Source organism: Calliopsis andreniformis, unplaced genomic scaffold (assembly GCF_051401765.1).
Source record: "Calliopsis andreniformis isolate RMS-2024a unplaced genomic scaffold, iyCalAndr_principal scaffold0002, whole genome shotgun sequence".
Lineage (NCBI taxonomy): Eukaryota > Metazoa > Arthropoda > Insecta > Hymenoptera > Andrenidae > Calliopsis > Calliopsis andreniformis.
This window is the reverse complement of record NW_027480423.1, coordinates 1,096,003-1,119,509: the sequence shown is the minus strand read 5'-3', so window position 1 is coordinate 1,119,509 and position 23,507 is coordinate 1,096,003.

The window sequence follows — 23,507 nt, the reverse complement described above, 5'->3', positions numbered from 1 at the left end:
CCATCGTGTAGCATGAGTAATAGCAACCATTGTGGAAGTTATGGTCATATCTACGTTCCGCGCAACCTAGGCATGACGCTAGGGCGTTGCTGCTCCAGATGGAATAGGTATGGCTATAGAAGCCAATGCATGAAGCATAAAATACAGTAAAGATACAAGAGCTTCTCCATACTATAACAGGTATAATTGCAACCAGTGTGAAAGTGATGGTCATTTCTACGTTCCGGGCAACCTAGGCTCCGCTCTAGGTTGTTGCTCCACAAGATCGAATAGCTAGGGACTTAGAATTCAACGCCAGATGCATAAAATAAAATAAAAATGCAACAGTTTTTCCATTGTATAACAGGAATAATTGCAAGCAGTTTGAAAGTAATGGTCATTTCTACGCTCCGTGCAACCTAGGCGTCACTGTAGCGCGTTCCTCCACCACATCTAATAGCTACGGCCTTAGAAGTCAACGCCAGAAGCATAAAATACAATATAAATACAACAGCTTTTCCATCGTATAAAATGAATAATTGCAAACAGTGTGAAAGTCATGGTCGTTTCTACGTTCCGGGAAACCTAGCCTTCACTCCAGGGCGTTACTTCACCACATCGAATAGCTACGGCCTTAGAAGTCAACGCCAGAAGCATAAAATGCTATAAAAATACAGCAGTTTTTCCGTCGTATAACAGGAGTAATTGCAGCCAGAGTGAAGGTGATGGTCATTTCTACGTTTCGGGCAACCTAGGCTTCACTCTAGGGCGTTGGTCAACCAGAGCGTATAGTTAGGGCCTAAGAAGTCAACGTTAGAATCATAAAATACAAAATAAATACAACAGTTTTTCCATCGCATAAAAAGTATAATTGCAACCAGTGTGAAAGCTATGGTCACTTCTACGTTCCGGGCAACCTCGGCTTCACCCTAGGGCGTTGCTCTACCAGATCGAAGAGTGAGAGCCTTAGACGTCAACACCAGAAGCAGAAAATGCAATAAAAATGCAACAGTTTTTCCATCGATTAGCATGAATAATTGCAACCAGAGTGAAGGTGATGGTCATTTTTACGTTCCGGGCAACCTAGGCTTCACTCTACGGCGTTGCTTCACCAGATCGAATAGTTAGGGCCTTACAAGTCAACGCCGGAAGCATAAAATACAATAAAGATGCAACAGTTTTTCCATCGTATAAGAGGAATAATTACAACCAGTGTGAAAGTAATGGGCATTGCTGCGTTCCGGGCAACCTAGGCTTCACTCTAGGGCGTTGCTCCACCAGATCGAATAGCTAGGGACTTAGAATTCAACTCAAGAAGCATAAAATACAATAAAAATACAACAGTTTTTCCATGGTATAACAGGAATAATTGCAACCAGTGTGAAAACAATGGTCGTTTCTACGTTCCCGGCAACCTAGGCTTCACTCTACGGCGTTGCTTCACCAGATCGAATAGTTAGGGCCTTACAAGTCAACGCCGGAAGCATAAAATACAATAAAGATGCAACAGTTTTTCCATCGTATAAGAGGAATAATTACAACCAGTGTGAAAGTAATGGTCATTGCTGCGTTCCGGGCAACCTAGGCTTCACTCTAGGGCGTTGCTCCACCAGATCGAATAGCTAGGGACTTAGAATTCAACTCAAGAAGCATAAAATACATTAAAAATACAACAGTTTTTCCATGGTATAACGGGAATAATTGCAACCAGTGTGAAAATAATGGTCGTTTCTACGTTCCCGGCAACCTAGGCTTCACTCTACGGCGTTGCTTCACCAGATCGAATAGTTAGGGCCTTACAAGTCAACGCCGGAAGCATAAAATACAATAAAGATGCAACAGTTTTTCCATCGTATAAAATGAATAGTTGCAAACAGCGTGAATGTAATGGTCATTTCTACGTTCCGGGCAACCTAGGCTTCACTCTAGGGCGTTGCTCCACCAGATCGAATAGCTAGGGCCTTAGAATTCAACGCCAGAAGCATGAAATACAATATAAATACAACAGCTTTTCCATCGTATAAAATGAATAATTGCAAACAGTGTGAAAGTAATGGTCATTTCTACGTTCCGGGCAACCTAGGCTCCGCTATAGGGCGTTGCTCCACCAGATCGAATAGCTAGGGACTTAGACTTCAACGCCAGATGCATAAAATACAATATAAATACAACAGCTCTTCCATCGTATAAAATGAATAATTGCAAACAGTGTGAAAGTGATCGTCATTTCTACGTTCCGGGCAACCTAGGCTCCTCCCTAGTGCGTTGCTCCACCAGATCGAATAGCTAGGGACTTAGAATTCAACGCCAGATGCATAAAATACAATAAAAATGCAACAGTTTTTCCATTGTTATAACAGGAATAATTGCAAGCAGTGTGAAAGTAATGATGATTTCTACGATCCGTGCAACCTAGGCGTCACTCTAGCGCGTTGCTCCACCACATCTAATAGCTACGGCCTTAGCAGTCAACGCCAGAAGCATAAAATACAATATAAATACAACAGCTTTTCCATCGTATAAAATGAATAATTGCAAACAGTGTGAAAGTAATGGTCATTTTTACGTTCCGGGCAACCTAGGCTTCACTCTAGGGCGTAGCTCCACCAGATCGAATAGCTAGGTCCTTAGAAGTCAACGCTAGAAGCATAAAATACAATATAAATCCAACAGCTTTTCCATCGAATAACAGGAATGATTGCAACCAGAGTGAAAGTAATTGTCGTTTCTACGTTCCGGGCAACCTAGGCTTCACTCTATGGCGTTGCCCCCCCACATCGAATAGCTACGGCCTTAGAAGTCAAAGCCAGAAGCATAAAATACAATAAAAATACAACAGCTTTTCCATCGTATAACAGGAATAATTACAACCAGTGTCAAAGTAATGCTCGTTTCTACGTACTGGGCAACCTAGGCTTCACTCTAGGGCGTTTCTCCACCACATCGAATAGCTACGGCCTTAGAAGTCAACGCCAGAAGCATAAAACACAATATAAATACAACAGCTTTTCCATTGTATAAACTGAATAATTGCAAACAATGTGAAGATGATGGTCATTTCTACGATCCGGGCGACCTAGGCTTCACTCTAGGGCGTTGCTCCACCACATCGAATAGCTACGGCCTTAGAAGTCAACGCCAGAAGCATAAAATACAATATAAATACAACTGCTCTTCCATCGTATCAAATGAATAATTGCAAACAGTGTGAAAGTAATGGTCATTTCTACGCTCCGGGCAACCTAGGCTTCACTCTAGGGCGTTGCTCCTCCAGATCGAATCGCTAGGGCCTTAGAATTCAACGCCAGAAGCATAAAATACAATATAAATACAACAGTTTTTCCATCGTATAACAGGAATAATTGCAAACAGTGTGAAGGTAGTGGCCATTTCTGCGCTCCGGGCTACCTAGGCTACACTCTAGGGCGTTGCTACACCAGATCGAATAGCTAGGGCCTTAGAATTCAACGCCAGAAGCATAAAATACAATATAAATACAACAGCTTTTCCATCGTATAAAATGAATAATTGCAAACAGTGTGAAAGTAATGGTCATTTCTACGTTCCGTGCAACCTAGGCGTCACTCTAGCGCGTTCCTCCACCACATCTAATAGCTACGGCCTTAGAAGTCAACGCCAGAAGCATAAAAAACAATAAAAGTACAACAGTTTTTCCATGGTACAACAGGAATAATTGCAACCAGTGTGAAAGTAATGGTCGTTTCTACGTTCCCGGCAACCTAGGCTTCACTCTAGGGCGTTGCTCCACCACATCGAATAACCACGGCCTTAGATGTCAACGCCAGAATCACAAAATGCAATATAAATACCACAGCTTTTCCATCGTATAAAATGAATAATTGCAAACAGTGTGGAGATGATGGTCATTTCTACGTTCCGAGGTGCATAGGATTCACTCTAGGGCGTTGCTCCACCACATCGAATAGCTACAGCCTTAGAAGTCAACGCCAGATGCATAAAATACAATATAAATACAACAGCCTTTCCATCGTGTAGCATGAGTAATAGCAACCATTGTGGAAGTTATGGTCATATCTACGTTCCGCGCAACCTAGGCATGACGCTAGGGCGTTGCTGCTCCAGATGGAATAGGTATGGCTATAGAAGCCAATGCATGAAGCATAAAATACAGTAAAGATACAAGAGCTTCTCCATACTATAACAGGTATAATTGCAACCAGTGTGAAAGTGATGGTCATTTCTACGTTCCGGGCAACCTAGGCTCCGCTCTAGGTTGTTGCTCCACAAGATCGAATAGCTAGGGACTTAGAATTCAACGCCAGATGCATAAAATAAAATAAAAATGCAACAGTTTTTCCATTGTATAACAGGAATAATTGCAAGCAGTTTGAAAGTAATGGTCATTTCTACGCTCCGTGCAACCTAGGCGTCACTGTAGCGCGTTCCTCCACCACATCTAATAGCTACGGCCTTAGAAGTCAACGCCAGAAGCATAAAATACAATATAAATACAACAGCTTTTCCATCGTATAAAATGAATAATTGCAAACAGTGTGAAAGGCATGGTCGTTTCTACGTTCCGGGAATACTAGCCTTCACTCCAGGGCGTTACTTCACCACATCGAATAGCTACGGCCTTAGAAGTCAACGCCAGAAGCATAAAATGCTATAAAAATACAGCAGTTTTTCCGTCGTATAACAGGAGTAATTGCAGCCAGAGTGAAGGTGATGGTCATTTCTACGTTTCGGGCAACCTAGGCTTCACTCTAGGGCGTTGGTCAACCAGAGCGTATAGTTAGGGCCTAAGAAGTCAACGTTAGAATCATAAAATACAAAATAAATACAACAGTTTTTCCATCGCATAAAAAGTATAATTGCAACCAGTGTGAAAGCTATGGTCACTTCTACGTTCCGGGCAACCTCGGCTTCACCGTAGGGCGTTGCTCTACCAGATCGAAGAGTGAGAGCCTTAGACGTCAACACCAGAAGCAGAAAATGCAATAAAAATGCAACAGTTTTTCCATCGATTAGCATGAATAATTGCAACCAGAGTGAAGGTGATGGTCATTTTTACGTTCCGGGCAACCTAGGCTTCACTCTACGGCGTTGCTTCACCAGATCGAATAGTTAGGGCCTTACAAGTCAACGCCGGAAGCATAAAATACAATAAAGATGCAACAGTTTTTCCATCGTATAAGAGGAATAATTACAACCAGTGTGAAAGTAATGGGCATTGCTGCGTTCCGGGCAACCTAGGCTTCACTCTAGGGCGTTGCTCCACCAGATCGAATAGCTAGGGACTTAGAATTCAACTCAAGAAGCATAAAATACAATAAAAATACAACAGTTTTTCCATGGTATAACAGGAATAATTGCAACCAGTGTGAAAACAATGGTCGTTTCTACGTTCCCGGCAACCTAGGCTTCACTCTACGGCGTTGCTTCACCAGATCGAATAGTTAGGGCCTTACAAGTCAACGCCGGAAGCATAAAATACAATAAAGATGCTACAGTTTTTCCATCGTATAAGAGGAGTAATTACAACCAGTGTGAAAGTAATGGTCATTGCTGCGTTCCGGGCAACCTAGGCTTCACTCTAGGGCGTTGCTGCACCAGATCGAATAGCTAGGGACTTAGAATTCAACTCAAGAAGCATAAAATACATTAAAAATACAACAGTTTTTCCATGGTATAACGGGAATAATTGCAACCAGTGTGAAAATAATGGTCGTTTCTACGTTCCCGGCAACCTAGGCTTCACTCTACGGCGTTGCTTCACCAGATCGAATAGTTAGGGCCTTACAAGTCAACGCCGGAAGCATAAAATACAATAAAGATGCAACAGTTTTTCCATCGTATAAAATGAATAGTTGCAAACAGCGTGAAAGTAATGGTCATTTCTACGTTCCGTGCAACCTAGGCGTCACTCTAGCGCGTTCCTCCACCACATCTAATAGCTACGGCCTTAGAAGTCAACGCCAGAAGCATAAAAAACAATAAAAGTACAACAGTTTTTCCATGGTACAACAGGAATAATTGCAACCAGTGTGAAAGTAATGGTCGTTTCTACGTTCCCGGCAACCTAGGCTTCACTCTAGGGCGTTGCTCCACCACATCGAATAACCACGGCCTTAGATGTCAACGCCAGAATCACAAAATGCAATATAAATACCACAGCTTTTCCATCGTATAAAATGAATAATTGCAAACAGTGTGGAGATGATGGTCATTTCTACGTTCCGAGGTACATAGGATTCACTCTAGGGCGTTGCTCCACCACATCGAATAGCTACAGCCTTAGAAGTCAACGCCAGATGCATAAAATACAATATAAATACAACAGCCTTTCCATCGTGTAGCATGAGTAATAGCAACCATTGTGGAAGTTATGGTCATATCTACGTTCCGCGCAACCTAGGCATGACGCTAGGGCGTTGCTGCTCCAGATGGAATAGGTATGGCTATAGAAGCCAATGCATGAAGCATAAAATACAGTAAAGATACAAGAGCTTCTCCATACTATAACAGGTATAATTGCAACCAGTGTGAAAGTGATGGTCATTTCTACGTTCCGGGCAACCTAGGCTCCGCTCTAGGTTGTTGCTCCACAAGATCGAATAGCTAGGGACTTAGAATTCAACGCCAGATGCATAAAATAAAATAAAAATGCAACAGTTTTTCCATTGTATAACAGGAATAATTGCAAGCAGTTTGAAAGTAATGGTCATTTCTACGCTCCGTGCAACCTAGGCGTCACTGTAGCGCGTTCCTCCACCACATCTAATAGCTACGGCCTTAGAAGTCAACGCCAGAAGCATAAAATACAATATAAATACAACAGCTTTTCCATCGTATAAAATGAATAATTGCAAACAGTGTGAAAGTCATGGTCGTTTCTACGTTCCGGGAAACCTAGCCTTCACTCCAGGGCGTTACTTCACCACATCGAATAGCTACGGCCTTAGAAGTCAACGCCAGAAGCATAAAATGCTATAAAAATACAGCAGTTTTTCCGTCGTATAACAGGAGTAATTGCAGCCAGAGTGAAGGTGATGGTCATTTCTACGTTTCGGGCAACCTAGGCTTCACTCTAGGGCGTTGGTCAACCAGAGCGTATAGTTAGGGCCTAAGAAGTCAACGTTAGAATCATAAAATACAAAATAAATACAACAGTTTTTCCATCGCATAAAAAGTATAATTGCAACCAGTGTGAAAGCTATGGTCACTTCTACGTTCCGGGCAACCTCGGCTTCACCCTAGGGCGTTGCTCTACCAGATCGAAGAGTGAGAGCCTTAGACGTCAACACCAGAAGCAGAAAATGCAATAAAAATGCAACAGTTTTTCCATCGATTAGCATGAATAATTGCAACCAGAGTGAAGGTGATGGTCATTTTTACGTTCCGGGCAACCTAGGCTTCACTCTACGGCGTTGCTTCACCAGATCGAATAGTTAGGGCCTTACAAGTCAACGCCGGAAGCATAAAATACAATAAAGATGCAACAGTTTTTCCATCGTATAAGAGGAATAATTACAACCAGTGTGAAAGTAATGGGCATTGCTGCGTTCCGGGCAACCTAGGCTTCACTCTAGGGCGTTGCTCCACCAGATCGAATAGCTAGGGACTTAGAATTCAACTCAAGAAGCATAAAATACAATAAAAATACAACAGTTTTTCCATGGTATAACAGGAATAATTGCAACCAGTGTGAAAACAATGGTCGTTTCTACGTTCCCGGCAACCTAGGCTTCACTCTACGGCGTTGCTTCACCAGATCGAATAGTTAGGGCCTTACAAGTCAACGCCGGAAGCATAAAATACAATAAAGATGCAACAGTTTTTCCATCGTATAAGAGGAATAATTACAACCAGTGTGAAAGTAATGGTCATTGCTGCGTTCCGGGCAACCTAGGCTTCACTCTAGGGCGTTGCTCCACCAGATCGAATAGCTAGGGACTTAGAATTCAACTCAAGAAGCATAAAATACATTAAAAATACAACAGTTTTTCCATGGTATAACGGGAATAATTGCAACCAGTGTGAAAATAATGGTCGTTTCTACGTTCCCGGCAACCTAGGCTTCACTCTACGGCGTTGCTTCACCAGATCGAATAGTTAGGGCCTTACAAGTCAACGCCGGAAGCATAAAATACAATAAAGATGCAACAGTTTTTCCATCGTATAAAATGAATAGTTGCAAACAGCGTGAATGTAATGGTCATTTCTACGTTCCGGGCAACCTAGGCTTCACTCTAGGGCGTTGCTCCACCAGATCGAATAGCTAGGGCCTTAGAATTCAACGCCAGAAGCATGAAATACAATATAAATACAACAGCTTTTCCATCGTATAAAATGAATAATTGCAAACAGTGTGAAAGTAATGGTCATTTCTACGTTCCGGGCCACCTAGGCTCCGCTATAGGGCGTTGCTCCACCAGATCGAATAGCTAGGGACTTAGACTTCAACGCCAGATGCATAAAATACAATATAAATACAACAGCTCTTCCATCGTATAAAATGAATAATTGCAAACAGTGTGAAAGTGATCGTCATTTCTACGTTCCGGGCAACCTAGGCTCCTCCCTAGTGCGTTGCTCCACCAGATCGAATAGCTAGGGACTTAGAATTCAACGCCAGATGCATAAAATACAATAAAAATGCAACAGTTTTTCCATTGTTATAACAGGAATAATTGCAAGCAGTGTGAAAGTAATGATGATTTCTACGATCCGTGCAACCTAGGCGTCACTCTAGCGCGTTGCTCCACCACATCTAATAGCTACGGCCTTAGCAGTCAACGCCAGAAGCATAAAATACAATATAAATACAACAGCTTTTCCATCGTATAAAATGAATAATTGCAAACAGTGTGAAAGTAATGGTCATTTTTACGTTCCGGGCAACCTAGGCTTCACTCTAGGGCGTAGCTCCACCAGATCGAATAGCTAGGTCCTTAGAAGTCAACGCTAGAAGCATAAAATACAATATAAATCCAACAGCTTTTCCATCGAATAACAGGAATGATTGCAACCAGAGTGAAAGTAATTGTCGTTTCTACGTTCCGGGCAACCTAGGCTTCACTCTATGGCGTTGCCCCCCCACATCGAATAGCTACGGCCTTAGAAGTCAAAGCCAGAAGCATAAAATACAATAAAAATACAACAGCTTTTCCATCGTATAACAGGAATAATTACAACCAGTGTCAAAGTAATGCTCGTTTCTACGTACTGGGCAACCTAGGCTTCACTCTAGGGCGTTTCTCCACCACATCGAATAGCTACGGCCTTAGAAGTCAACGCCAGAAGCATAAAACACAATATAAATACAACAGCTTTTCCATTGTATAAACTGAATAATTGCAAACAATGTGAAGATGATGGTCATTTCTACGATCCGGGCGACCTAGGCTTCACTCTAGGGCGTTGCTCCACCACATCGAATAGCTACGGCCTTAGAAGTCAACGCCAGAAGCATAAAATACAATATAAATACAACTGCTCTTCCATCGTATCAAATGAATAATTGCAAACAGTGTGAAAGTAATGGTCATTTCTACGCTCCGGGCAACCTAGGCTTCACTCTAGGGCGTTGCTCCTCCAGATCGAATCGCTAGGGCCTTAGAATTCAACGCCAGAAGCATAAAATACAATATAAATACAACAGTTTTTCCATCGTATAACAGGAATAATTGCAAACAGTGTGAAGGTAGTGGCCATTTCTGCGCTCCGGGCTACCTAGGCTACACTCTAGGGCGTTGCTACACCAGATCGAATAGCTAGGGCCTTAGAATTCAACGCCAGAAGCATAAAATACAATATAAATACAACAGCTTTTCCATCGTATAAAATGAATAATTGCAAACAGTGTGAAAGTAATGGTCATTTCTACGTTCCGTGCAACCTAGGCGTCACTCTAGCGCGTTCCTCCACCACATCTAATAGCTACGGCCTTAGAAGTCAACGCCAGAAGCATAAAAAACAATAAAAGTACAACAGTTTTTCCATGGTACAACAGGAATAATTGCAACCAGTGTGAAAGTAATGGTCGTTTCTACGTTCCCGGCAACCTAGGCTTCACTCTAGGGCGTTGCTCCACCACATCGAATAACCACGGCCTTAGATGTCAACGCCAGAATCACAAAATGCAATATAAATACCACAGCTTTTCCATCGTATAAAATGAATAATTGCAAACAGTGTGGAGATGATGGTCATTTCTACGTTCCGAGGTGCATAGGATTCACTCTAGGGCGTTGCTCCACCACATCGAATAGCTACAGCCTTAGAAGTCAACGCCAGATGCATAAAATACAATATAAATACAACAGCCTTTCCATCGTGTAGCATGAGTAATAGCAACCATTGTGGAAGTTATGGTCATATCTACGTTCCGCGCAACCTAGGCATGACGCTAGGGCGTTGCTGCTCCAGATGGAATAGGTATGGCTATAGAAGCCAATGCATGAAGCATAAAATACAGTAAAGATACAAGAGCTTCTCCATACTATAACAGGTATAATTGCAACCAGTGTGAAAGTGATGGTCATTTCTACGTTCCGGGCAACCTAGGCTCCGCTCTAGGTTGTTGCTCCACAAGATCGAATAGCTAGGGACTTAGAATTCAACGCCAGATGCATAAAATAAAATAAAAATGCAACAGTTTTTCCATTGTATAACAGGAATAATTGCAAGCAGTTTGAAAGTAATGGTCATTTCTACGCTCCGTGCAACCTAGGCGTCACTGTAGCGCGTTCCTCCACCACATCTAATAGCTACGGCCTTAGAAGTCAACGCCAGAAGCATAAAATACAATATAAATACAACAGCTTTTCCATCGTATAAAATGAATAATTGCAAACAGTGTGAAAGGCATGGTCGTTTCTACGTTCCGGGAATACTAGCCTTCACTCCAGGGCGTTACTTCACCACATCGAATAGCTACGGCCTTAGAAGTCAACGCCAGAAGCATAAAATGCTATAAAAATACAGCAGTTTTTCCGTCGTATAACAGGAGTAATTGCAGCCAGAGTGAAGGTGATGGTCATTTCTACGTTTCGGGCAACCTAGGCTTCACTCTAGGGCGTTGGTCAACCAGAGCGTATAGTTAGGGCCTAAGAAGTCAACGTTAGAATCATAAAATACAAAATAAATACAACAGTTTTTCCATCGCATAAAAAGTATAATTGCAACCAGTGTGAAAGCTATGGTCACTTCTACGTTCCGGGCAACCTCGGCTTCACCGTAGGGCGTTGCTCTACCAGATCGAAGAGTGAGAGCCTTAGACGTCAACACCAGAAGCAGAAAATGCAATAAAAATGCAACAGTTTTTCCATCGATTAGCATGAATAATTGCAACCAGAGTGAAGGTGATGGTCATTTTTACGTTCCGGGCAACCTAGGCTTCACTCTACGGCGTTGCTTCACCAGATCGAATAGTTAGGGCCTTACAAGTCAACGCCGGAAGCATAAAATACAATAAAGATGCAACAGTTTTTCCATCGTATAAGAGGAATAATTACAACCAGTGTGAAAGTAATGGGCATTGCTGCGTTCCGGGCAACCTAGGCTTCACTCTAGGGCGTTGCTCCACCAGATCGAATAGCTAGGGACTTAGAATTCAACTCAAGAAGCATAAAATACAATAAAAATACAACAGTTTTTCCATGGTATAACAGGAATAATTGCAACCAGTGTGAAAACAATGGTCGTTTCTACGTTCCCGGCAACCTAGGCTTCACTCTACGGCGTTGCTTCACCAGATCGAATAGTTAGGGCCTTACAAGTCAACGCCGGAAGCATAAAATACAATAAAGATGCTACAGTTTTTCCATCGTATAAGAGGAGTAATTACAACCAGTGTGAAAGTAATGGTCATTGCTGCGTTCCGGGCAACCTAGGCTTCACTCTAGGGCGTTGCTCCACCAGATCGAATAGCTAGGGACTTAGAATTCAACTCAAGAAGCATAAAATACATTAAAAATACAACAGTTTTTCCATGGTATAACGGGAATAATTGCAACCAGTGTGAAAATAATGGTCGTTTCTACGTTCCCGGCAACCTAGGCTTCACTCTACGGCGTTGCTTCACCAGATCGAATAGTTAGGGCCTTACAAGTCAACGCCGGAAGCATAAAATACAATAAAGATGCAACAGTTTTTCCATCGTATAAAATGAATAGTTGCAAACAGCGTGAAAGTAATGGTCATTTCTACGTTCCGGGCAACCTAGGCTTCACTCTAGGGCGTTGCTCCACCAGATCGAATAGCTAGGGCCTTAGAATTCAACGCCAGAAGCATAAAAAACAATAAAAGTACAACAGTTTTTCCATGGTACAACAGGAATAATTGCAACCAGTGTGAAAGTAATGGTCGTTTCTACGTTCCCGGCAACCTAGGCTTCACTCTAGGGCGTTGCTCCACCACATCGAATAACCACGGCCTTAGATGTCAACGCCAGAATCACAAAATGCAATATAAATACCACAGCTTTTCCATCGTATAAAATGAATAATTGCAAACAGTGTGGAGATGATGGTCATTTCTACGTTCCGAGGTGCATAGGATTCACTCTAGGGCGTTGCTCCACCACATCGAATAGCTACAGCCTTAGAAGTCAACGCCAGATGCATAAAATACAATATAAATACAACAGCCTTTCCATCGTGTAGCATGAGTAATAGCAACCATTGTGGAAGTTATGGTCATATCTACGTTCCGCGCAACCTAGGCATGACGCTAGGGCGTTGCTGCTCCAGATGGAATAGGTATGGCTATAGAAGCCAATGCATGAAGCATAAAATACAGTAAAGATACAAGAGCTTCTCCATACTATAACAGGTATAATTGCAACCAGTGTGAAAGTGATGGTCATTTCTACGTTCCGGGCAACCTAGGCTCCGCTCTAGGCTGTTGCTCCACAAGATCGAATAGCTAGGGACTTAGAATTCAACGCCAGATGCATAAAATAAAATAAAAATGCAACAGTTTTTCCATTGTATAACAGGAATAATTGCAAGCAGTTTGAAAGTAATGGTCATTTCTACGCTCCGTGCAACCTAGGCGTCACTGTAGCGCGTTCCTCCACCACATCTAATAGCTACGGCCTTAGAAGTCAACGCCAGAAGCATAAAATACAATATAAATACAACAGCTTTTCCATCGTATAAAATGAATAATTGCAAACAGTGTGAAAGTCATGGTCGTTTCTACGTTCCGGGAATACTAGCCTTCACTCCAGGGCGTTACTTCACCACATCGAATAGCTACGGCCTTAGAAGTCAACGCCAGAAGCATAAAATGCTATAAAAATACAGCAGTTTTTCCGTCGTATAACAGGAGTAATTGCAGCCAGAGTGAAGGTGATGGTCATTTCTACGTTTCGGGCAACCTAGGCTTCACTCTAGGGCGTTGGTCAACCAGAGCGTATAGTTAGGGCCTAAGAAGTCAACGTTAGAATCATAAAATACAAAATAAATACAACAGTTTTTCCATCGCATAAAAAGTATAATTGCAACCAGTGTGAAAGCTATGGTCACTTCTACGTTCCGGGCAACCTCGGCTTCACCGTAGGGCGTTGCTCTACCAGATCGAAGAGTGAGAGCCTTAGACGTCAACACCAGAAGCAGAAAATGCAATAAAAATGCAACAGTTTTTCCATCGATTAGCATGAATAATTGCAACCAGAGTGAAGGTGATGGTCATTTTTACGTTCCGGGCAACCTAGGCTTCACTCTACGGCGTTGCTTCACCAGATCGAATAGTTAGGGCCTTACAAGTCAACGCCGGAAGCATAAAATACAATAAAGATGCAACAGTTTTTCCATCGTATAAGAGGAATAATTACAACCAGTGTGAAAGTAATGGGCATTGCTGCGTTCCGGGCAACCTAGGCTTCACTCTAGGGCGTTGCTCCACCAGATCGAATAGCTAGGGACTTAGAATTCAACTCAAGAAGCATAAAATACAATAAAAATACAACAGTTTTTCCATGGTATAACAGGAATAATTGCAACCAGTGTGAAAACAATGGTCGTTTCTACGTTCCCGGCAACCTAGGCTTCACTCTACGGCGTTGCTTCACCAGATCGAATAGTTAGGGCCTTACAAGTCAACGCCGGAAGCATAAAATACAATAAAGATGCAACAGTTTTTCCATCGTATAAGAGGAGTAATTACAACCAGTGTGAAAGTAATGGTCATTGCTGCGTTCCGGGCAACCTAGGCTTCACTCTAGGGCGTTGCTCCACCAGATCGAATAGCTAGGGACTTAGAATTCAACTCAAGAAGCATAAAATACATTAAAAATACAACAGTTTTTCCATGGTATAACGGGAATAATTGCAACCAGTGTGAAAATAATGGTCGTTTCTACGTTCCCGGCAACCTAGGCTTCACTCTACGGCGTTGCTTCACCAGATCGAATAGTTAGGGCCTTACAAGTCAACGCCGGAAGCATAAAATACAATAAAGATGCAACAGTTTTTCCATCGTATAAAATGAATAGTTGCAAACAGCGTGAAAGTAATGGTCATTTCTACGTTCCGGGCAACCTAGGCTTCACTCTAGGGCGTTGCTCCACCAGATCGAATAGCTAGGGCCTTAGAATTCAACGCCAGAAGCATAAAATACAATATAAATACAACAGCTTTTCCATCGTATAAAATGAATAATTGCAAACAGTGTGAAAGTAATGGTCATTTCTACGTTCCGGGCAACCTAGGCTCCGCTATAGGGCGTTGCTCCACCAGATCGAATAGCTAGGGACTTAGACTTCAACGCCAGATGCATAAAATACAATATAAATACAACAGCTCTTCCATCGTATAAAATGAATAATTGCAAACAGTGTGAAAGTGATCGTCATTTCTACGTTCCGGGCAACCTAGGCTCCTCCCTAGTGCGTTGCTCCACCAGATCGAATAGCTAGGGACTTAGAATTCAACGCCAGATGCATAAAATACAATAAAAATGCAACAGTTTTTCCATTGTATAACAGGAATAATTGCAAGCAGTGTGAAAGTAATGATGATTTCTACGATCCGTGCAACCTAGGCGTCACTCTAGCGCGTTGCTCCACCACATCTAATAGCTACGGCCTTAGCAGTCAACGCCAGAAGCATAAAATACAATATAAATACAACAGCTTTTCCATCGTATAAAATGAATAATTGCAAACAGTGTGAAAGTAATGGTCATTTTTACGTTCCGGGCAACCTAGGCTTCACTCTAGGGCGTAGCTCCACCAGATCGAATAGCTAGGTCCTTAGAAGTCAACGCTAGAAGCATAAAATACAATATAAATCCAACAGCTTTTCCATCGAATAACAGGAATGATTGCAACCAGAGTGAAAGTAATTGTCGTTTCTACGTTCCGGGCAACCTAGGCTTCACTCTATGGCGTTGCCCCCCCACATCGAATAGCTACGGCCTTAGAAGTCAAAGCCAGAAGCATAAAATACAATAAAAATACAACAGCTTTTCCATCGTATAACAGGAATAATTACAACCAGTGTCAAAGTAATGCTCGTCTCTACGTACTGGGCAACCTAGGCTTCACTCTAGGGCGTTTCTCCACCACATCGAATAGCTACGGCCTTAGAAGTCAACGCCAGAAGCATAAAACACAATATAAATACAACAGCTTTTCCATTGTATAAACTGAATAATTGCAAACAATGTGAAGATGATGGTCATTTCTACGATCCGGGCTACCTAGGCTTCACTCTAGGGCGTTGCTCCACCACATCGAATAGCTACGGCCTTAGAAGTCAACGCCAGAAGCATAAAATACAATATAAATACAACTGCTCTTCCATCGTATCAAATGAATAATTGCAAACAGTGTGAAAGTAATGGTCATTTCTACGCTCCGGGCAACCTAGGCTACACTCTAGGGCGTTGCTACACCAGATCGAATAGCTAGGGCCTTAGAATTCAACGCCAGAAGCATAAAATACAATATAAATACAACAGCTTTTCCATCGTATAAAATGAATAATTGCAAACAGTGTGAAAGTAATGGTCATTTCTACGTTCCGTGCAACCTAGGCGTCACTCTAGCGCGTTCCTCCACCACATCTAATAGCTACGGCCTTAGAAGTCAACGCCAGAAGCATAAAAAACAATAAAAGTACAACAGTTTTTCCATGGTACAACAGGAATAATTGCAACCAGTGTGAAAGTAATGGTCGTTTCTACGTTCCCGGCAACCTAGGCTTCACTCTAGGGCGTTGCTCCACCACATCGAATAACCACGGCCTTAGATGTCAACGCCAGAATCACAAAATGCAATATAAATACCACAGCTTTTCCATCGTATAAAATGAATAATTGCAAACAGTGTGGAGACGATGGTCATTTCTACGTTCCGAGGTACATAGGATTCACTCTAGGGCGTTGCTCCACCACATCGAATAGCTACAGCCTTAGAAGTCAACGCCAGATGCATAAAATACAATATAAATACAACAGCCTTTCCATCGTGTAGCATGAGTAATAGCAACCATTGTGGAAGTTATGGTCATATCTACGTTCCGCGCAACCTAGGCATGACGCTAGGGCGTTGCTGCTCCAGATGGAATAGGTATGGCTATAGAAGCCAATGCATGAAGCATAAAATACAGTAAAGATACAAGAGCTTCTCCATACTATAACAGGTATAATTGCAACCAGTGTGAAAGTGATGGTCATTTCTACGTTCCGGGCAACCTAGGCTCCGCTCTAGGTTGTTGCTCCACAAGATCGAATAGCTAGGGACTTAGAATTCAACGCCAGATGCATAAAATAAAATAAAAATGCAACAGTTTTTCCATTGTATAACAGGAATAATTGCAAGCAGTTTGAAAGTAATGGTCATTTCTACGCTCCGTGCAACCTAGGCGTCACTGTAGCGCGTTCCTCCACCACATCTAATAGCTACGGCCTTAGAAGTCAACGCCAGAAGCATAAAATACAATATAAATACAACAGCTTTTGCATCGTATAAAATGAATAATTGCAAACAGTGTGAAAGTCATGGTCGTTTCTACGTTCCGGGAAACCTAGCCTTCACTCCAGGGCGTTACTTCACCACATCGAATAGCTACGGCCTTAGAAGTCAACGCCAGAAGCATAAAATGCTATAAAAATACAGCAGTTTTTCCGTCGTATAACAGGAGTAATTGCAGCCAGGGTGAAGGTGATGGTCATTTCTACGTTTCGGGCAACCTAGGCTTCAGTCTAGGGCGTTGGTCAACCAGAGCGTATAGTTAGGGCCTAAGAAGTCAACGTTAGAATCATAAAATACAAAATAAATACAACAGTTTTTCCATCGCATAAAAAGTATAATTGCAACCAGTGTGAAAGCTATGGTCACTTCTACGTTCCGGGCAACCTCGGCTTCACCCTAGGGCGTTGCTCTACCAGATCGAAGAGTGAGAGCCTTAGACGTCAACACCAGAAGCAGAAAATGCAATAAAAATGCAACAGTTTTTCCATCGATTAGCATGAATAATTGCAACCAGAGTGAAGGTGATGGTCATTTTTACGTTCCGGGCAACCTAGGCTTCACTCTACGGCGTTGCTTCACCAGATCGAATAGTTAGGGCCTTACAAGTCAACGCCGGAAGCATAAAATACAATAAAGATGCAACAGTTTTTCCATCGTATAAGAGGAATAATTACAACCAGTGTGAAAGTAATGGGCATTGCTGCGTTCCGGGCAACCTAGGCTTCACTCTAGGGCGTTGCTCCACCAGATCGAATAGCTAGGGACTTAGAATTCAACTCAAGAAGCATAAAATACAATAAAAATACAACAGTTTTTCCATGGTATAACAGGAATAATTGCAACCAGTGTGAAAACAATGGTCGTTTCTACGTTCCCGGCAACCTAGGCTTCACTCTACGGCGTTGCTTCACCAGATCGAATAGTTAGGGCCTTACAAGTCAACGCCGGAAGCATAAAATACAATAAAGATGCAACAGTTTTTCCATCGTATAAGAGGAATAATTACAACCAGTGTGAAAGTAATGGTCATTGCTGCGTTCCGGGCAACCTAGGCTTCACTCTAGGGCGTTGCTCCACCAGATCGAATAGCTAGGGACTTAGAATTCAACTCAAGAAGCATAAAATACAATAAAAATACAACAGTTTTTCCATGGTATAACGGGAATAATTGCAACCAGTGTGAAAATAATGGTCGTTTCTACGTTCCCGGCAACCTAGGCTTCACTCTACGGCGTTGCTTCACCAGATCGAATAGTTAGGGCCTTACAAGTCAACGCCGGAAGCATAAAATACAATAAAGATGCAACAGTTTTTCCATCGTATAAAATGAATAGTTGCAAACAGCGTGAAAGTAATGGTCATTTCTACGTTCCGGGCAACCTAGGCTTCACTCTAGGGCGTTGCTCCACCAGATCGAATAGCTAGGGCCTTAGAATTCAACGCCAGAAGCATAAAATACAATATAAATACAACAGCTTTTCCATCGTATAAAATGAATAATTGCAAACAGTGTGAAAGTAATGGTCATTTCTACGTTCCGGGCAACCTAGGCTCCGCTATAGGGCGTTGCTCCACCAGATCGAATAGCTAGGGACTTAGACTTCAACGCCAGATGCATAAAATACAATATAAATACAACAGCTCTTCCATCGTATAAAATGAATAATTGCAAACAGTGTGAAAGTGATCGTCATTTCTACGTTCCGGGCAACCTAGGCTCCTCCCTAGTGCGTTGCTCCACCAGATCGAATAGCTAGGGACTTAGAATTCAACGCCAGATGCATAAAATACAATAAAAATGCAACAGTTTTTCCATTGTATAACAGGAATAATTGCAAGCAGTGTGAAAGTAATGATGATTTCTACGATCCGTGCAACCTAGGCGTCACTCTAGCGCGTTGCTCCACCACATCTAATAGCTACGGCCTTAGCAGTCAACGCCAGAAGCATAAAATACAATATAAATACAACAGCTTTTCCATCGTATAAAATGAATAATTGCAAACAGTGTGAAAGTAATGGTCATTTTTACGTTCCGGGCAACCTAGGCTTCACTCTAGGGCGTAGCTCCACCAGATCGAATAGCTAGGTCCTTAGAAGTCAACGCTAGAAGCATAAAATACAATATAAATCCAACAGCTTTTCCATCGAATAACAGGAATGATTGCAACCAGAGTGAAAGTAATTGTCGTTTCTACGTTCCGGGCAACCTAGGCTTCACTCTATGGCGTTACCCCCCCACATCGAATAGCTACGGCCTTAGAAGTCAAAGCCAGAAGCATAAAATACAATAAAAATACAACAGCTTTTCCATCGTATAACAGGAATAATTACAACCAGTGTCAAAGTAATGCTCGTTTCTACGTACTGGGCAACCTAGGCTTCACTCTAGGGCGTTTCTCCACCACATCGAATAGCTACGGCCTTAGAAGTCAACGCCAGAAGCATAAAACACAATATAAATACAACAGCTTTTCCATTGTATAAACTGAATAATTGCAAACAATGTGAAGATGATGGTCATTTCTACGATCCGGGCTACCTAGGCTTCACTCTAGGGCGTTGCTCCACCACATCGAATAGCTACGGCCTTAGAAGTCAACGCCAGAAGCATAAAATACAATATAAATACAACTGCTCTTCCATCGTATCAAATGAATAATTGCAAACAGTGTGAAAGTAATGGTCATTTCTACGCTCCGGGTAACCTAGGCTTCACTCTAGGGCGTTGCTCCTCCAGATCGAATCGCTAGGGCCTTAGAATTCAACGCCAGAAGCATAAAATACAATATAAATACAACAGTTTTTCCATCGTATAACAGGAATAATTGCAAACAGTGTGAAGGTAGTGGCCATTTCTGCGCTCCGGACTACCTAGGCTACACTCTAGGGCGTTGCTACACCAGATCGAATAGCTAGGGCCTTAGAATTCAACGCCAGAAGCATAAAATACAATATAAATACAACAGCTTTTCCATCGTATAAAATGAATAATTCCAACCAGTGTGAAGGTAATGGTCATTTCTACGTTCCGTGCAACCTAGGTGTCTCTCTAGCGCGTTCCTCCACCACATCTAATAGCTACGGCCTTAGAAGTCAACGCCATAAGCATAAAATACAATATAAATACAACAGCTTCTCCATCGTATAAAATGAATAATTGCAGACAGAGTGAAAGTAATGGTCATTGCTGCGTTCCGGGCAACCTATGCTCCGCCCTAGGTTGTTGCTCCACCAGATCGAATAGCTAGGGACTTAGAATTCAACGCCAGATGAATAAAATAAAATAAAAATGCAACAGTTTTTCCATTGTATAACAGGAATAATTGCAAGCAGTTTGAAAGTAATGGTCATTTCTACGCTCCGTGCAACCTAGGCGTCACTGTAGCGCGTTCCTCCACCACATCTAATAGCTACGGCCTTAGAAGTCAACGCCAGAAGCATAAAATACAATATAAATACAACAGCTTTTCCATCGTATAGAATGAATCATTGCAAACAGTGTGAAAGTCATGGTCGTTTCTACGTTCCGGGAAACCTAGCCTTCCCTCTAGGGCGTTACTTCACCACATCGAATAGCTACGGCCTTAGAAGTCAACGCCAGAAGCATAAAATGCTATAAAAATACAGCAGTTTTTCCGTCGTATAACAGGAGTAATTGCAACCAGAGTGAAGGTGATGGTCATTTCTACGTTCCGGGCAACCTAGGCTTCACTCTAGGGCGTTGGTCAACCAGAGCGTATAGTAAGGGCCTAAGAAGTCAACGTTAGAATCATAAAATACAAAATAAATACAACAGTTTTTCCATCGCATAAAAAGTATAATTGCAACCAGTGTGAAAACTATGGTCACTTCTACGTTCCGGGCAACCTCGGCTTCACCCTACGGCGTTGCTCTACCAGATCGAAGAGTGAGAGCCTTAGACGTCAACACCAGAATCAGAAAATGCAATAAAAATGCAACAGTTTTTCCATCGATTAGCATGAATAATTGCAACCAGAGTGAAGGTGATGGTCATTTTTACGTTCCGGGCAACCTAGGCTTCACTCTACGGCGTTGCTTCACCAGATCGAATAGTTAGGGCCTTACAAGTCAACGCCGGAAGCATAAAATACAATAAAGATGCAACAGTTTTTCCATCGTATAAGAGGAATAATTACAACCAGTGTGAAAGTAATGGTCATTGCTGCGTTCCGGGCAACCTAGGCTTCACTCTAGGGCGTTGCTCCACCAGATCGAATAGCTAGGGACTTAGAATTCAACTCAAGAAGCATAAAATACAATAAAAATACAACAGTTTTTCCATGGTATGACAGGAATAATTGCAACCAGTGTGAAAATAATGGTCGTTTCTACGTTCCCGGCAACCTAGGCTTCACTCTACGGCGTTGCTTCACCAGATCGAATAGTTAGGGCCTTACAAGTCAACGCCGGAAGCATAAAGTACAATAAAGATGCAACAGTTTTTCCATCGTATAAGAGGAATAATTACAACCAGTGTGAAAGTAATGGTCATTGCTGCGTTCCGGGCAACCTAGGCTCCTCTCTAGGGCGTTGCTCCACCAGATCGAATAGCTAGGGTCTTAGAATTCAACGCCAGATGCATAAAATACAATAAAAATGCAACAGTTTTTCCATCGTATAAAACGAATAGTTGCAAACAGCGTGAAAGTAATGGTCATTTCTACGTTCCGGGCAACCTAGGCTTCACTCTAGGGCGTTGCTCCACCAGATCGAATAGCTAGGGCCTTAGAATTCAACGCCAGAAGCATAAAATACAATATAAATACAACAGCTTTTCCATCGTATAAAATGAATAATTGCAAACAGTGTGAAAGTAATGGTCATTTCTACGTTCCGTGCAACCTAGGCGTCACTCTAGCGCGTTCCTCCACCACATCTAATAGCTACGGCCTTAGAAGTCAACGCCAGAAGCATAAAAAACAATAAAAGTACAACAGTTTTTCCATGGTACAACAGGAATAATTGCAACCAGTGTGAAAGTAATGGTCGTTTCTACGGTCCCGGCAACCTAGGCTTCACTCTAGGGCGTTGCTCCACCACATCGAATAACCACGGCCTTAGATGTCAACGCCAGAATCACAAAATGCAATATAAATACCACAGCTTTTCCATCGTATAAAATGAATTATTGCAAACAGTGTGGAGATGATGGTCATTTCTACGTTCCGAGGTACATAGGATTCACTCTAGGGCGTTGCTACACCAGATCGAATAGCTAGGGCCTTAGAATTCAACGCCAGAAGCATAAAATACAATATAAATACAACAGCTTTTCCATCGTATAAAATGAATAATTCCAACCAGTGTGAAGGTAATGGTCATTTCTACGTTCCGTGCAACCTAGGTGTCTCTCTAGCGCGTTCCTCCACCACATCTAATAGCTACGGCCTTAGAAGTCAACGCCATAAGCATAAAATACAATATAAATACAACAGCTTCTCCATCGTATAAAATGAATAATTGCAGACAGAGTGAAAGTAATGGTCATTGCTGCGTTCCGGGCAACCTATGCTCCGCCCTAGGTTGTTGCTCCACCAGATCGAATAGCTAGGGACTTAGAATTCAACGCCAGATGAATAAAATAAAATAAAAATGCAACAGTTTTTCCATTGTATAACAGGAATAATTGCAAGCAGTTTGAAAGTAATGGTCATTTCTACGCTCCGTGCAACCTAGGCGTCACTGTAGCGCGTTCCTCCACCACATCTAATAGCTACGGCCTTAGAAGTCAACGCCAGAAGCATAAAATACAATATAAATACAACAGCTTTTCCATCGTATAGAATGAATCATTGCAAACAGTGTGAAAGTCATGGTCGTTTCTACGTTCCGGGAAACCTAGCCTTCCCTCTAGGGCGTTACTTCACCACATCGAATAGCTACGGCCTTAGAAGTCAACGCCAGAAGCATAAAATGCTATAAAAATACAGCAGTTTTTCCGTCGTATAACAGGAGTAATTGCAACCAGAGTGAAGGTGATGGTCATTTCTACGTTCCGGGCAACCTAGGCTTCACTCTAGGGCGTTGGTCAACCAGAGCGTATAGTAAGGGCCTAAGAAGTCAATGTTAGAATCATAAAATACAAAATAAATACAACAGTTTTTCCATCGCATAAAAAGTATAATTGCAACCAGTGTGAAAACTATGGTCACTTCTACGTTCCGGGCAACCTCGGCTTCACCCTACGGCGTTGCTCTACCAGATCGAAGAGTGAGAGCCTTAGACGTCAACACCAGAATCAGAAAATGCAATAAAAATGCAACAGTTTTTCCATCGATTAGCATGAATAATTGCAACCAGAGTGAAGGTGATGGTCATTTTTACGTTCCGGGCAACCTAGGCTTCACTCTACGGCGTTGCTTCACCAGATCGAATAGTTAGGGCCTTACAAGTCAACGCCGGAAGCATAAAATACAATAAAGATGCAACAGTTTTTCCATCGTATAAGAGGAATAATTACAACCAGTGTGAAAGTGATGGTCATTGCTGCGTTCCGGGCAACCTAGGCTTCACTCTAGGTCGTTGCTCCACCAGA